Genomic DNA, 16207 nt, shown 5'->3' with positions numbered 1-16207 from the left:
TATATATATATATATATATATATATATATATATATATATATATATATATATATATATATATATATATATATAATAAAAGAGCACTAGAGGCAGTAGAACTCTTTCTACCTTTCATTCCTTTTACATAAATTTACAGAGTTTAGATTAATAAAGTGTAATTTTCGCACAATAACTTGAAGAATATTGTGTTATGACTTCAAAACAATATTAATATTAAGGGAGATTTGAAAACTGATGCTTTTGAACGTTAGCATCACACATGTCCAGCTTCATATCTATGGGTTTTCAGAGACGGTAGGTTTGTTCGGTAGACCACAGAGTACAGAGACTTACTTGAGAGACGAGGAGCTCAAAACTTGTGTAACTATGTTTCGACAAAGCAGTAAAAATCTGCATATATGGAAGTTCAAATAGAGCGGTTGCATCACCAAATGTGTTTTATATCAGTTTTGCATTTGTTAACACTATCGGGTAAGTTTAAGATTGAGTTTGGTGTCTTCTAGATGTGATGACTATCAATCCACAAAAGCAATGTGTGTATGCAAAATGTACTTTACCCAGCAAGATCCACTGGAACTTGAATTGCTTCATTGTTGAAGGCATCTGTATCTTCTTTGGATGATGTGCTTGAGATTTGTACATTTTATGGAGGACAACTCATTTAAATGTATATCATGTGACACATTGTCATCATGTACACTGTGCAAAAGCCTAATGTTGATATTTGCCTGTAATTAACATGCAGTAACATTGTGTGCTGTTTTTTTTTTTGTTTGGTCTGATGACAAAAACGTACCTGGGGGCACTTTTTAGCGAGATGCAAAATATGTAACAATAAGTGTATTACTGCAATTTCCAAAGGAAGTGAACACTAGAGGAAATAAAACTCTAACACCTTTTATTCCTTTGCACACAGATTTACAGATTTTGGATTAATAAACTGTAATTTTCACACAATTACTTGAAGGATATTATGTTACGACTTCAAAACAATTTTAATATGATTTGAAAATTTGATTTTACATTTGAAAACTGATGCTTTTGAATGTTAGCATTACACATATCCAGCTTCTTATCTATGGTTTTTCATAGATGGAAGGCTTGTTCATTAGCTCACAGAGTACAGAGACGTACTTTAGATGCGAGGAGCTCCAGTTCATATTGTCACTGGGTGTCCACTAGAGGTCTCACTTCCCCTTATCGTCACTGTTCATTGTTTTCAGCTGTTTGCACTTTCATCATTTGTACATGTCTATAAATACCTGGTTTGTTTCTGTCTTGTTACGGAGTCCTTGTTTAATGTCGATGTTCCCTGCTTTCCGTAGTTTGACCCTGGTAGTGTATTCTTGTCTGTTTTCTTGTTTGTTTTGGATTTTCTGGTTTTGACCCGGCCTGGCTTGTTTACCCTTTTGGATTTGCCCTAAATAAACTGCATACCTGCATTTGGATCTCTCCTTGTTTTCTGTGTCGTCTCACGTGACACATATCCTGTGAAACTACGGTTCGACAAAGCAGTTCAAATCTGCATATAAAGTAATTCAAATAGCACGGTTGCATCAACAAATGTGTTTTTATATAAGTTTTGCATTTGTTAACACTATCGGGTAGGTTTAGGGTGCAGGGCATACAGTATATCCAACACAAGCAGTGGTGTAGCAAGTTGTATGCCCCCAACACCAACCGTTATGGACTCAAACTCACTTAACTCAACTTTGGCCCATTGTTGATTTCTCTGAAGTAAATAACATTATGTGAATCATGACTACTCACAAGCTGTTTTATTTACAATATAGGCTAATGCTTGGAGATTATGTTTAAATTCACTGGTAAATAATAACACCTTAGGATCTATATTTTTATTTGATTATCGATAATTCAGGATTTATTCGCCCATCCCTAATTTAAATAGTTTTTACTATAGCCCTGCAGTGCAAACATTGATTTGAATTAATTACTGAACTTTGTTTTGTACTTTTAGGTAAAATTTGCAGACGGGTCTCTAAAGAAAACAAAACATAAACTGACTTTATCAATAAACTTCATGATAAATGCAGACAAATGACAGTCCTGGGGTACATAATGGACACATTTTGTGCCAGCCCCTGATAACTATGAAGATCATTTTATTTAGCAGAAATCAGCTAATGCTAACAAATCATCCACAATTCCTCTCCAAACATGTTCAGTTTCTCATTACATTTTGTATTGCAATGATGTAAAACTCTTCTCACTGTCCAATGACAGTGCATGTTTGGGTTTTAGGGTTGGCTCTTCAAATCGAGGTGAAAGTTGCTCCCACATGTGTACTGTCCAATGGCATTTTTTACTCGACTGACAAATGGATAAAGAAAAGAATTGGGCAAAATGATAAATAAAAGCAATTGGCAAATATATAGAGAAAAACAATTGGCAAATGCATTTTTAAAATGTGCTTTTAAAAATAATTATTAATGTACGTTTTTATTTTATTTTTTCAATAATCCATGGTTTGAAAGATGAATAAATATTTTTTTTAAAATTTCTCTATTTATACATTAAAAAATATTTTTTAAATTGATTGTTTTATTAAACTATAATTAAAAGCACAAATTAAATAAACATCTTTAACTATGTCTATTAATTTGTACATTTAAAAAGTGGTTTATTTATATACATATTTATGTTTGAATTATTAAATCAATAAATTGATTCTCCATTTTATTTTTAAGTGGCACTCTCGGCCCTCCATAAAAAGACTCTGATTGGTCGAAATCACTGCGGCCGTTACAGAATTTTCAGACATAACAGAGAGTAGGTAGCATACTACTCTTGCCCTTCTATCCTAGTAGAACAAAAGCTCTAAGAATGGATTTTAAGTGTTAATCTTGAAGACGAAGAGATTTAAAGTTGAGTTTTGACAATTAATGTTTATTAAGTTCATAAGTCGAAAATGTAAATGATTTAGTTTTAAATGATAACGACTACATAAACAATGTGGCGTTTGCTCAACATTGAGTTTTATGCTTGCATAACCGAATCAAAAATGTATAACACCTTGACTACACTGGACGTGACAGTTGTTGTGCTGCAACAGCTAAAGTCTGTCTTACACTTGACGAAACAAAGCAACTATTAAAAATCATTTGAACTTTGTGTCAGCATGTCATAAATAGAATGTGGCAGCACTTTACTGTCTGGGATTTGTCGTGTCATGCCGCACCGCATCCAGTGTAGACAGCATTAGCGCTTGCATCTGGAGTAGACACTGCGTTCAGCCATTTATACACAACAGAGAGCATAAATAGCTTAAATAGCCAGCTGTATTTAACCTTCTGCAAATAGATTTCAAAGCAACAGTGCTTGTGTATAATTTATGTATAAGTTTGAAGTACATAAAATAATACTGTTGAATTATTGGACATGAATGCTTACACTGAAGCACCACGGTGGTGCATTGCACCTGTTGAATAACATGATTGAACAACACCATCCCCTGCACAGATGAATAGTTGTTGTCTGTGCTGTTTTTATATTAGTGCTTTATATTTGAGTAATATACATCCGTATCCTAAAGCTTAATATTCTCGCTTTTGAAAGCTTTACTTAAAACACATCGATTTTTTTCCTTTTCTATTGTTTCTTTCTCTGTCTGGTTTTTTTTATTTTATTATTATTTTTTTTAATAATGTGCCTTGCATCAGTAACACATGAATGTAAATATTTTAGCCGCACAACTATCTAATATGTCTAGTCTAATGTTCACAAAAATATCACAATACAAACAAATTGAAATTCATGTTCTGTGTGATCTACCTATCTTTTGGTCTCTGTTTTTAAAAGAATGTCTTCGCTATCTTTAAGTCATATACATGTCATTCATTTTATTAGACAAACTCTGAAACTCAGCAAATGTGTCTTTAACATTCAGATCATGCAGTGCTAGTCACAGGGATAGCTCATTTTTTTTGAGAAATCATATAATTGTAAGTTACATTGATCATACTTATTAAATCATTGATCATACTTATTAAGTCTGCGTCCTCAGCTGTGAGGCAAGTATCAGTACAAAATGAGTAAAATGTAAATTTCAATCATTTGAAATGTCCTACTTAAAAGAAAATGAATAGATAATAGCATGTGTGGTCTGCAACACAGAGACATCTAAAACTTGTGAACTTGTGTTTTATGAGCTTTACACTAAAGAAACAAGTCATTCACATTAAATATAATAGATTCTTGCAGTGTAATATTGACATATGTGTATTTTGCTTTTATATGCATGTGACGACTGTCTACTGTTGAGGAGGATGGTATGTCATGACCATGTGAAGGACCAGAAGACAACCAGTAAGTCTCTTTTGCTGATGTCTATACAATGGCAGCTAATTGTTAAAGGGTTAGTTCAGGCCAAAATCTAAATAGTCAATATCACCCTTATTCCATTCCAAACCATTATGATTTTTATTCATCTTAAAAACAAAAATAAATGTTTTAATGAAAAATAACTACTAATTTGATGCTTTAGAAATATCATGAAAAACATTGTAAAACTACTCTATATGAATCAAACAGTTAAGTCCAGATTTTCTGAAGAGACTTGATGATTTTTTATGAGGAACAGATTGGATTTATGCTTTTATTTACATATAAACATTGACCAGTGCACACATCAATGGTGAACAGAGTAGTTTGATTGTAGTCAGACTGTGGAAACTTAACACTGGACTTCAATAAACTTTGGCTATTAGCTTCTTCAACCTTCTTTCAGACTCTATGACCTTGGTTTCCAAATTATATTTGGTAAACTTGGTCTCATCTGAAAGAGGACTTTGGATCATTGGGCAACAGTCCAGTTCTTCTTCTTCGTAGCCCAGGTAAGACGCCTCTGACGTTGTCTGTGGTTCAGCAAATCTCTTTGACACGTTTGTGTGTGGTGCTCTTGATGTCTTACCCCAGCCTCAGTCCATTCCTTGTGAAGTTCACTCAAATTCTTGTCTTGATTTTGCTTGACAATCCTCATAAGGCTGTGGTTCTCTTGGTTGGTTGTGCATCTTTTTCTTCCACACTTTTCCTTCAACTCAACTTTCTGTTAACATGCTTGGATACAGCACTCTGTGAACAGCAGCTTATTTGGCAATGAATGTTTGTGGCTTCCCCTTTTGTGAAGGGTGTCAATGATTGTCTTCTGGAGAACTGTCAGATCAGCAGTCTTCCCCATGAATGTGTAGCCTAGTGAACCAAACTGAGAGACCATTTTGAAGGCTCAGGAAACCTTTGCAGGTGTTGATTAGCTGATTGACATGTCATCCTATTCTAATTTGTTGAGAGTATTTGTTAAATGAGAGCCAAACTTATCACAATTAAAATAACCAAAGACCTGAACTACTTCAGACTGTGTGCATTGAATTTAAAACATGAATTTCACAATTTGAGTCGAAATACTGAAATAAATGAACTTTTTCATGACATTCTAATTTATTGAGATGCACCTGTACATTTTTGAGAGCGGCTGAAAAACTACAGAGAAGTAAAACTACTTCACTTTAGCATTACTGGCCAAGAGTCCTAAGGAGAGATCACAAATCAGGTGACAGTCACAGATGGTAAACAGTGGAGTGTGTGAAGGAGAAATGTGAGGCCCAAGCACTTTTTTAAGTCTCCATGATTCAATAATCATGTTTCAAGATCGATGCATAGCATCGTCAGGGTTTGTAATAAATGCATTATTAATATGAGTGAATCGTTACACCCCTAGATTTGACTGTTGATTTCGGCTCCTAGCTCTTCTCTGCTGATTAAATTCATGTATCTTTTTAGCATCTTTCACAATGAAAACAAGGTCGAGGGTGAGATAGAGGCTAACCAGCATTGCTGTAATTGATACCATTGTCTTTCAGAGTGTTAACATGTCTTTTTACCAGTTGAGTTCTTCAAACTCTCTATTTTTATTAATTTTTTTGTTAAGTTACAAGACATCCATCCAATGTACATACATTACATGTAAAAATCTGAGTACAGCAGGTTTTTTTTTTTTTTTTTTTTTTGATGTAAACATTTGTTAAAGACAAGTTTGATAAGAAAACTGATGCAACCGGTTCTTGACTCGAGAACGAGACCCGCTCTAACCGGTACACTGCAGTTCAGTATCATCAGCTGCTCTACTCCTGTTCATGTTCTGCTTACTACAAACTGAATTTGTGAATGTGTCATCATTAACTATAAATACACTACAGATGTTTCATAAATCATCCCTTATTCCTATTAAACATAGAGTCTTAATTATTGTCCAATTTCCCTGAAAACCCCTTTGGCCTATACATAATCTACAATATACAGATTAGAAACATTCATAAAAAAAAACCTGCTGTACTCTACATGCCTCTTAGTGAAGGGCGGAAAAGATTAATTGATAATGGTTGTAAGATTGCTGCTTTTAGGCTATAAGGTTCCTGGTGGCTTTTGAATGGGAAAGACGTTAGTTGGGCTCATGGTCTTTTGAGGAAAGGAGGACGATTGGGATTAGACCAATTGTTTTTAATAAATTTAAATTATGTTATGTGTATCTGTATGTCTGTAGGTGGCGCTGTGAGGGGGATTCTTACGTGAGAATCATGTAACGTCATCGGGGATTCTGCATAAAAGACTCAAACAGATGGCAATGGCATTCAATCTGTTGCTCTGCTTCCCATTGTTCCCAAAAGTGTCTCTCTCATCACATCTGGGAGGCGGTTTTACATCTGCTTAGGTTTAATGTGTAAATTTGTGTTTTGATGTTTGGTATATTTCTTACCTACCAGTAGTGGGACTTATCTATTTTTTATTTTGGGAGTTAGGTAAGAACTGTATTCTGTGAACAGGTGTAGTTAGGGGACTGTTTTCTTAGCTTCCCTACCTGTGAGCTGATTATTTTCTTTATCAGCCATTAGATTGTTTTCATAAATATTATTTGTGAATGTTTGATTTGAATTCTGTAAATTAAATGTGTCTTGGAATTCACATCAGGGGTTATGATTCTTTTTATATGTTCGGCCTGTGTCCTTTTGATTTAATTGTTTGAATTTACAAGCTTTGAAATGGTTACGGGCCATAACATGTGGTATTAGTTGAAATTACTCCTTTTTATAAGTAATTTCTAAAATCATATAATGTTTTGAGAATTGCACGCGAACAAGGTATTGTGATGTCACACTGTCTAGTCTCTGTTTCCCTGTGTGTCCACTAGTGGGCTCACTTCCCCTTAGGCACTTCACCGTAGGCACTAGAATTCCTCTAGTCTGTTCCTGTCTTCACTGTAATTGCACTCCAGTTAATTGCACCAGGTGCAGGCACTCTATTGTCATTAGCCTCCCTATATATCCCTGTCTTTCCCTGTTGTTTGTATGGAATCCTTACCCTTCGTGTATCAGCATTCTCATCTCCCGAGATTCTTCCTGTCTGCTCGTCCTCTGAGTCCGCTCGTTTTCCAAGTTCCCTTTTCCTATCCCTTTCCTTTGTTTGTTTTGTTTGGACTGTCTTTTTGGTTTTGACCTTGGCTGTGTTTGACTACGATTTGGATTACCCGTTATTCTAATAAATACCTGCTATTGGATCTCACTATCTCCCTGTGTCTCTCTGGTGCACGAATCGTCACAGATGATAGATTAAAGAAGAACCTCTTCTTTATAATCCTTCTTTACCTGTGGAGATATTGAACTATTATTAAATGTGATGATGAAGGCCTAGTTTTACAAAAGTTTCAAAAGTGTTGCAGAAAGATTAAGGACTGAATTTGATATCTTTAATACCATCAGGAGTTGTTGAAAGATGAGGAAAAAACAACAACAATGTATTAATGAGATGGTTGAATTTCCAAAATTAGGGCAAGTGCAGCTGTGGAGAAAAGGGCAGTAGATGAAGGAAAGCTGTTGAGTTTTAAGACCCCAGAACTTAATTTGTTTGTTGACACAGTAAAGAGAGCATTGCATTATACTTGCATTATGAGTCACTAAAATGTGTTTTAGGCTCTAAGTGGCAAGGGATAGAGGGTTTTGATGGATCACCTAAAGGTAGTTTAGAAAGGGACTTTCCCTTTTGCGCTCGTAATGGCGGCGGATAAGACAGAGCCTCAAGAGGATGACGTCCAAATTTTCTGGTACTGATGTTAGTGGTCTGCTGGGATTTTACCCAGGAAAAGCAGGAGATATTTGAGGATGGTGAAGAAGCTGAGGCTGAGCCATCTCAATTCTTCTGCCCTGCGTATGTAGAGCCTTTGGAGGTTATGGATCACGCCACGACAAGGTTTGATTTGCCATGAAAGTGCGCTAAGGTCAGGCCATGAGGCCGCCTCGATGAGCGTTAACTTTCTGACCATAGCCCTCCAGCCCAGATGAGCCTTCCATTTCAGCCTGATCTCCATACAGAAATCTAGAAAGAAATCAGTCAGTTTCGGCCAGATGTGCGAAAACGGCTATAAGAGGATTTCCCCTGTAGAAAGTGCCCGAGCTGCGCCACAACACAGATCTCTCTCCATGCTACCAAGCAGGCCGTCTCTGCCATGGGCAGGAATATGGCAACCATGGTGGTAGCGGAAAGACATCTGTGAATGAACCTGAAAGACATCGGGAAGAAAGAAAAGGCTGTCTTCTTGATGCTCAGGTTTCACCTTCTGAACTTCTCGGTATTTCTGTTGAGACGGTGACTGAGAAGTTCAGGAAGGCATGCTCCACTGCTTTCAGATCCTTCATTCCACGAAGTTCCAGATCTGAGCCCGAACAACATAGGGGTCCTAGTCTGTCTTAATCTGAGGATCAAAGTTGGACACAGAAGGATAGTGTCGCGACTCACGCTCCTCCTGTGGGCAGGCATAAGAGGAATTGTGGGTCACAAGGAGGTAAGCAGAACCTTCCTTTTAGGTATTTGTAACTTTTGATTTTATCTTCCCCTTCCTAATTCCCCTGTAACCACCAGCTCTCCACCTGATCGAGGTTAGGTGGAAACCCCTCACATAACAGTCTCCTATGCTGGAGCTATAATGTTTTTGGCTGGTTGCGCAGGAGGGTGGGTGAGTATGATAACCCTTTCTGTATATACTTATGTGTATAAAATTTCTGGTGGTTATGTTTCTACTAATAAACACTGAGTTTCCTTTGCAGTGCTCAGTTAAGGTGTTTACAAAACACCCGTCAGCACCAGCCATCCAGCTTCATGTTCCGGTATTAGGCAGTTGAGATCACAGGTTTCTGCGGGAGCCTCCTTGATCATCTGGCCTGGCAATGCACTGCAGGGAATTTTATGGATGTCTGGCCAGTTCACCCTAAGGGGTCTCCTGGCCACTTAGTTTTGCTGTTGCATCCAGCGGGAAGTGGAGGTGGCAGTTACAGAAGTCTTCTTGTATATGCTGCCTCGGGTGATGTTCCCCTCGGCAGAGGTTTGTAAATTTTGAGCTTGCCTCTCCCATGCGGTTCAGTGCCTCTGCGCATGGTTAATGTGCACGTGAACATTTTGCGCAAGTTCTAAAACCCATGTAAGTGGTAAGTGTGCACGCAAAACTCTGCACACTTTATGAATCCTATCCGGTAAGGGTTACGCGCTCCGCCACGTTCCAATTCTTGAGATGATTAGACCTTGGTTCCTTGGGCTCCATTCAGCCAGTGTGAATTTGTTTATAGACTTCAAGCATCGCTTCCCTCAACATGAGGGTTTATTTGGGCTATTCTCATGGTAGTTTAACAGCACTCCCCTTTTCCAAGAAGTATCGCCTATGAGTGCGCTTCTCTGAATTCGGAGTCTTCATATGAGACTGAGTTCTCTGTTTTTTTTTCCCCAGAGCCCTTCAGCATTATTTCCAAAGATCGAGTCGATGACTCTCAAACAAACTGTTTTGAGATGCTCCATTCTATCTATGAGCTTCTCTATCAGAGTGCCACGAGAGCCCCTCCTTAGAACAGTATTTGAAATGCTATGGTAAGTGTGCATGTGAAGTCTTTGCACACTTTCTGAAATCCACACTGGAGTAAGTTTGCACACTAGCATTTTGCATTCTTTCTAAAATCCTATATGGTGAGGGCTTCGTGCAGTTGCTTCGTACCCTTTCTTGAGTTGGTAAAAGCCCCATCCGTCTGGGGCGCCACTCCACCTATGTATCCTCAGATACTTTTCTAAACAGGGTGTTGCTACTAGAGATCTGTTGAGACAGCTCCTTCAGCAAGCTTATGCAAAAGCGAGCGGTAGCCCCTGTGTGACAGGCAAGACTTAGTATAAAATAGGTTCTTAGCCATATCCCTTTAAAGGAATCTTTCTTGATTCCAAGCCTTCAACTCTCACCTGGGCAGAGGCCATAACAATTGAGTTGGGTATGTAGCTTAGGCCTTTGGCCGTAAGGGGTACTGTCACAGACAGCCGTCTAAACGTCCTTGGGGCAACTACCACGGAAATGGTAGAGTCGGTACTTTGTCCTGCCATGATTCTGGCCTGGACTCCCCTCAGCATGGCGGCATGGGTATACTGTTCCCCATAGCGACCCCTAGAGGACGGAGTTTGAAGTTCCCTTGAAAGGGAAGGAGAGTAGGGAAGGAGACTAGCTCTAGCTCCCTGCCATGCTTCGAGCGCAAGCTTCAGACGAAGAAGTGAATGATGTGTTCTCCTGGTGCCTGTTAACAGTCACACTGGTAGTGACGTCAGAGGCTTCAACCGGCCAACTCGTTGGTGTTTTTTTCAATGAATAATTCAGACTCTGGTCACGTCAAGGTGCTCTCCATAGCGATCCCTAGAGGATGCAGTGTCTCGTTCCATCCTTAGGGAACAATGGTTACATTCGTAACCTGAGACGTTCACATACTATAATGTAGTTGGAGGTCTTTATACTTTTAAAATAACTTTTGGGATTTGAATGATGTTTTATGTGAATTAGAAGATGGGGTAACACTTTATAATAACATTCTGTTATAAGTTATTTATAAATCAATAGTTAATGATGAAGTAATAATTTACAAAACATGACAATACTTTCATAAATGATTAATAAGCAATAAGTTAACGTTTTAGTAATGTGTTATTAATTCAGTTATAAGTCTCTTATAAGTTATTAGTTAATAATATATATATACAGAATCTGAAATATCATATGAAACTTTGATTTTGTTACATTTTATTTGATTTCATATCAAGATTACATGAAATTCAAGCAGTTGCATCCCAATCTACAGTGATTTATTTTATGTGTTTCATTTGATTGTCCTTCATTGTGAGGTGTATGTTGATCTTCACCTTGAGGAAAACAATGCCTCAGCTGTTTGAATAGTAGTTTGTTAGATACACTTTGCTTAGCTCAGGGGTTTGTGGTGATCAGTGCAACCGTTAAGATTTCATTTTGACCCAACTTTAGTAATCTTCATCATAATAATCGTTGCTGTCCTCTTCCTCGCTGTTGTTGCTGGTATATTCATTAAATTCTTCACTGAGCTCTTCTCCCAGCTGGTTTACAAGTTCTTTTCCGAGCTCTTCTGCGAGCTCTTCTCCGAGATTATTCTCAGTGTAGTAATACTGGTGCCCAGGTGCCTGGCGAGGTTGAGGATCAGTGTTGTGATACCGTTGCCCAGGTGCACGGCGAGGTCGAGGATCAGTGTTGTGATACCGTTGCCCAGGTCCATGGCGAGGTCGAGGATCAGTATTGTGATACCGTTGCCCAGGTGCGTGGCGAGGTTGAGTCTCAGTGTTGTGATATTGTTGCCCAGGTACCCGGCGAGGTTGATGCTCATTGTTGTGATACCGTTGCCCAGGTGCCTGGCGAGGTTGATGCTCAGTGTAGTGAAATTGCCCAGCCTTGTGATTTTGATGGTTAGCCATCATGGGGAATAATGCTTAATTTGTCTGAGAAGTTAGCTGTAAGTACATGTACATATATAGATAAGTTAATGCAGCAAATACATATTTAATAGAAGATTTAACACATTCACAAATAACTAGTTTTACAGATATTATTATTATTATTATTATTATTATTATTATTTTATTATTATTAACATATTGTTCTGTCATTTATTCATAGGTATTTAAAATTAGGATAAAATAATAATTTGAGACTGTAAATATCAAATGCTACACTGCAAAATAAATCATATAATTAATAACTGTGGTTAAGTGCTATGGTGAACTTCTAGAGAAGAGACAAATCAGATCAAATTCTTTACAAAAATTACAATATTTTAGCTTTAAGAACATGCCACCATATAATTTAATAATTTAATCATTTAAAGTTTTTTTTTTTTTGCAACTTTGTACTGTTATTATTATTTTTCTGTAGAAACACTAAAAGCAAATATCTTCATATAGTCCACTTTAGACATTCTACTAGCAGTAAGTAACTTTGCAACTACATGTCAACTGGCAGTTAGTAGAGTATCAGTAGACTGTCTGCTTAATATCTTCTAACACTTTCTTTGTCAACTTGTTGTCAACTTATACTAAGCCTAAACCTACCCTAACAGTCTACTCTGAGAGTTAGTAGACATGTAGTTGCAAATTTCTGAGATTTAGTTGATATGTAGTTGACATGTAGTTACAAAGTTGACATGTAGTTACACAGTTACTTATAGTAAGTAGAATGTCTAAAGTGGACTATCGTAATAAAGTGTAACAAAAAAATAAAATAAAAAATAAAATACACACAGTTAACACATACCTCTTATTTCCTCACTCTGAATCTTGTGAAGTTGTTTTTACATGGAAAAACCCATCTTATATACTTTTGAAAAGACACACCCTCAAACATCCAAAACCTGAAAGAAGAAGAAGAAGAAAAAAAAAAAGAATGTCATTTTAAGTTACACCTGGACGGCTTTTAGGTGTCTGTCCTGTCATTTTACATTTTTAAAATGTTTCCTGAGATCTTCACATTGCTGCTCTGACAATAAAATGCAACTCATTGTATAATGTGAAACTCAACAAGTGGAGACAAATGAAATGTCCAATGTTTTCACTTCATTTTATTTTGTAAATACAAATTAATTTTGATAGTGATGGCTATAACTCACTTCAAAAACGTTGGGACAGAGGCATGTTTACCATGGTCTCAAATCACCTTTCCTATTAAATGCACATTTTAATCATCTGGGCATTAAGGATGATTTTTTTGTTATAAGTTTTGCAAGCAAAATGTTAGCCCAGTCACACTTCATACAAGACTTCAGCTGCTCAACAGTCCATAGTAACCATTGCCAGCTTCTCCCTTTCATGATGGGCAATATTTTCAATAGCAAATGTGCTGTAGCACATGCAGAATGCGACTTGGCCTTGTCTTGATCTAATAACTATGGACTTCCTGTGAAAGACGTCATCTTGATGGCAGTACATGTCTTTGTACAATCCCAATATATGCCTCCACGTCAATGGTAACATCAGACATAACAAATGTTTGCTTGTGCATCTATGACCAGTTGAAGTCTAGATGGAACCTTTTATCTTTGGGACTGACAATTTAATGTACTTTTTCCCCCAAAACAAGATGAAATTAGGACTCAACCGGGGATCAGGACCCCTTTGTGGGCTATAATTGGGAACAGGAGCCATCAGTGGAGCTAGCTCTGGGGCTGGAACCAACACTGCATTGGAGCTTTGGGGTTGGCAGGCTTGACTCAGAAGCAGCCAGCAGGCTTGTCTATGGTGCAGCTGGTGGGTTGGAGTGAGCCACGGCTGGCTGGCAAACTTGACTTCTTAATTCCTAGTGCACTTGACAGCAGGGTGGTCCTCATAACGTAAGGTCCTCAACCTTGACAACAGGGTGGTCCTCATAGTGTGCCTGGAGCTCAAGTGGTAGAGCATTGCGACAGGGTTGGGGGTTCGATTCCTGTAAGTCGCTTTGGATTGCTAAATTCATAAATGTAATTTAATTTTAATAACATTTGGAGAACAAAAGGGAGAATGAAAGACGACCAAAAACATTAACAAAAACACAGGGAAAGGGATGCAGCCTAGTGTCTTGGAAGGGTATATACGAAAACATTCTTTAATTTATGTAACGGGGTACATCAAAACTGGAAACACATCAACGTAACGAGTAGACTGGACAAATAGACAACAGAACAGGAAGAAACTAAATACAAAGGGATAATTACAAACACTACTAAAAGGCAACATAATGCTGTGAATGTAATAAACAAAGCTAATACAAATGGTTACATTCTAAGTTGATTTTGCTACCATTCCTGTTTTATTGGTACATAAGTGTGCTTTTATTATATTTAAGTTCTTGAGAGAGCAGAGGTGGGGTAAGTCAAACATGTTCAAGTCTTAAGCAAGTCTACAGGTCTTATCAAGTCTCGACCAAGTCTCAAGTCAAAGTACAAAAAAGAAAAAAACAAATCTAACAAATCAAGTCAGTGGCTCACATCAATCAAGATATTATTGTTGTTATTATTATTATTATTATTATTATTATTATTATATGTCGAGTCCTGCTTAGGATCAAGTCACAGTATCAAACAGGAACAAATATATTTCATTTCATTTGCACATGAAACAAATCACATCACACTCCAGCAAGGACATTCGTTCGTTCGTTTATCAAAAAATATATTTCTTAAAAGTAGGGTTGGGTATTGCACCGGTATCCAATCGCCTTAGAGTCAGTCCCCTTAAATTTCATATGAAACCGACGTCAGACCGGTCTCCTCTCCGTCTTTCAATCTGCAGACCACAAGTGGTGCAGCGCAAGCACACTTAAACACAAGCAGAGGACACAAGGTATGTGTTTATCGATAAATTGTTAGAATATCCGTATCTGTGCAGTTCTTTGTCATAAATACAGTTTACGAAATGTCACAAGGGAGCATTCGGTTTCTCATCTACTGTAAAGTTTCCGCTTATCACCGCTCATCACATCGTAAATCTAGCCCTTAACACATATGAACGAACACCTACTTTAATTACACTTATTTAAATATATTTAATTTAATCATATGTACTTTATACATACACTACTGAGCAAAAGTCTTAGGCACGTTAGTATTTTAACTGAAAGAATGGTGTTCGGCCATATATTTATATATTTTGCTGTAGTGTGTTGGTATGAAATATCAGTTTACATTTCCAAACATTCATTTTGCCGTTGTCAGACTGCTTGTGCATTCAGAAACGCACTAGATTATTATTAATGGCAAACTGATATTTCCTACTGACACACTACAGCAAAAGTTATAAATAACTGGCTTAAAACCCTTTTTTGGGGAGAAAATACTAATGTGCCTAAGACTTTTGCACAATACTGAACTTTAGCATGAGAGCATCCAAGGTGAAAGCTATGGATTTATTTTAAATATTTGTAATGTTCTTTAATGTTAATGATTCCTGCAGCTAATCTTGGATTTACATTTACATTCCATTAAAGGTTATTGAAGACATGCCTCTGAAGTTTGACTTTTTGCACCATAACAATACTTATCAATCAATCAATCAATCACCTTTATTTATATAGTGCTTTAAACAAAATACATTGCGCCAAAGCACTGAACAACATTCATTTGGAAAACAGTGTCTCAATAATGCAAAATGACAGTTATAGACAGTTCATCATTGAATTCAGTTATGTCATCTCTGTTCAGTTAAATAGTGTCTGTGCATTTATTTGCAATAAAGTCAACGATATCGCTGTAGATGAAGTGACCCCAACTAAGCAAGCCAGAGGCGACTTATAGGCAACTAGTCATCAAATCTCTAGTCCTTTAATGTATTTGCATTGTACTAAAGTGCATTCATTTTCAATGGGCATATATGCAGCTGAAACAGGAAGCCTAGTGCATCCTAAATTTTCCAACATGAACATTTTAATATAACATTATAGTCATTATAGCCTATGGCCTTTAGAAAAATGTTTTTTTGAGGAGGTGGGGTAATGCACAATAGGCCCCTGTGGCGCAGCCTAAGCTTTTTTTTCTTAATGGTATTATTGTTTTTCCTTACATTACTTTTACTTTTATACTTTAAGTAGTTTTTAAACCAGTACTTTTACACTTTTACTTGAGTAAAAAGCTTGAGTTGATACTTCAACTTCTACAAAAGTCTTTTTAAACCCTAGTATCTATACTTCTACTTGAGTAATGAATGCCAATACTTTTGACACCACTGCACTCGGGACGCAAATCCAGTAATTCTGCAAACAGCCGCGTACTTGATATCATCAGTCAGCTCGCCTTGGCTTCTGCAATTTTCCTCTCCAAATACCATTGCCTCCAACCATATTCATTTAAACATAATA

This window comes from Carassius auratus, chromosome 7 (genome assembly GCF_003368295.1).
Source record: "Carassius auratus strain Wakin chromosome 7, ASM336829v1, whole genome shotgun sequence".
NCBI classification, from domain to species: Eukaryota; Metazoa; Chordata; class Actinopteri; order Cypriniformes; family Cyprinidae; genus Carassius; species Carassius auratus.
This window is presented reverse-complemented; position numbering follows the sequence as displayed.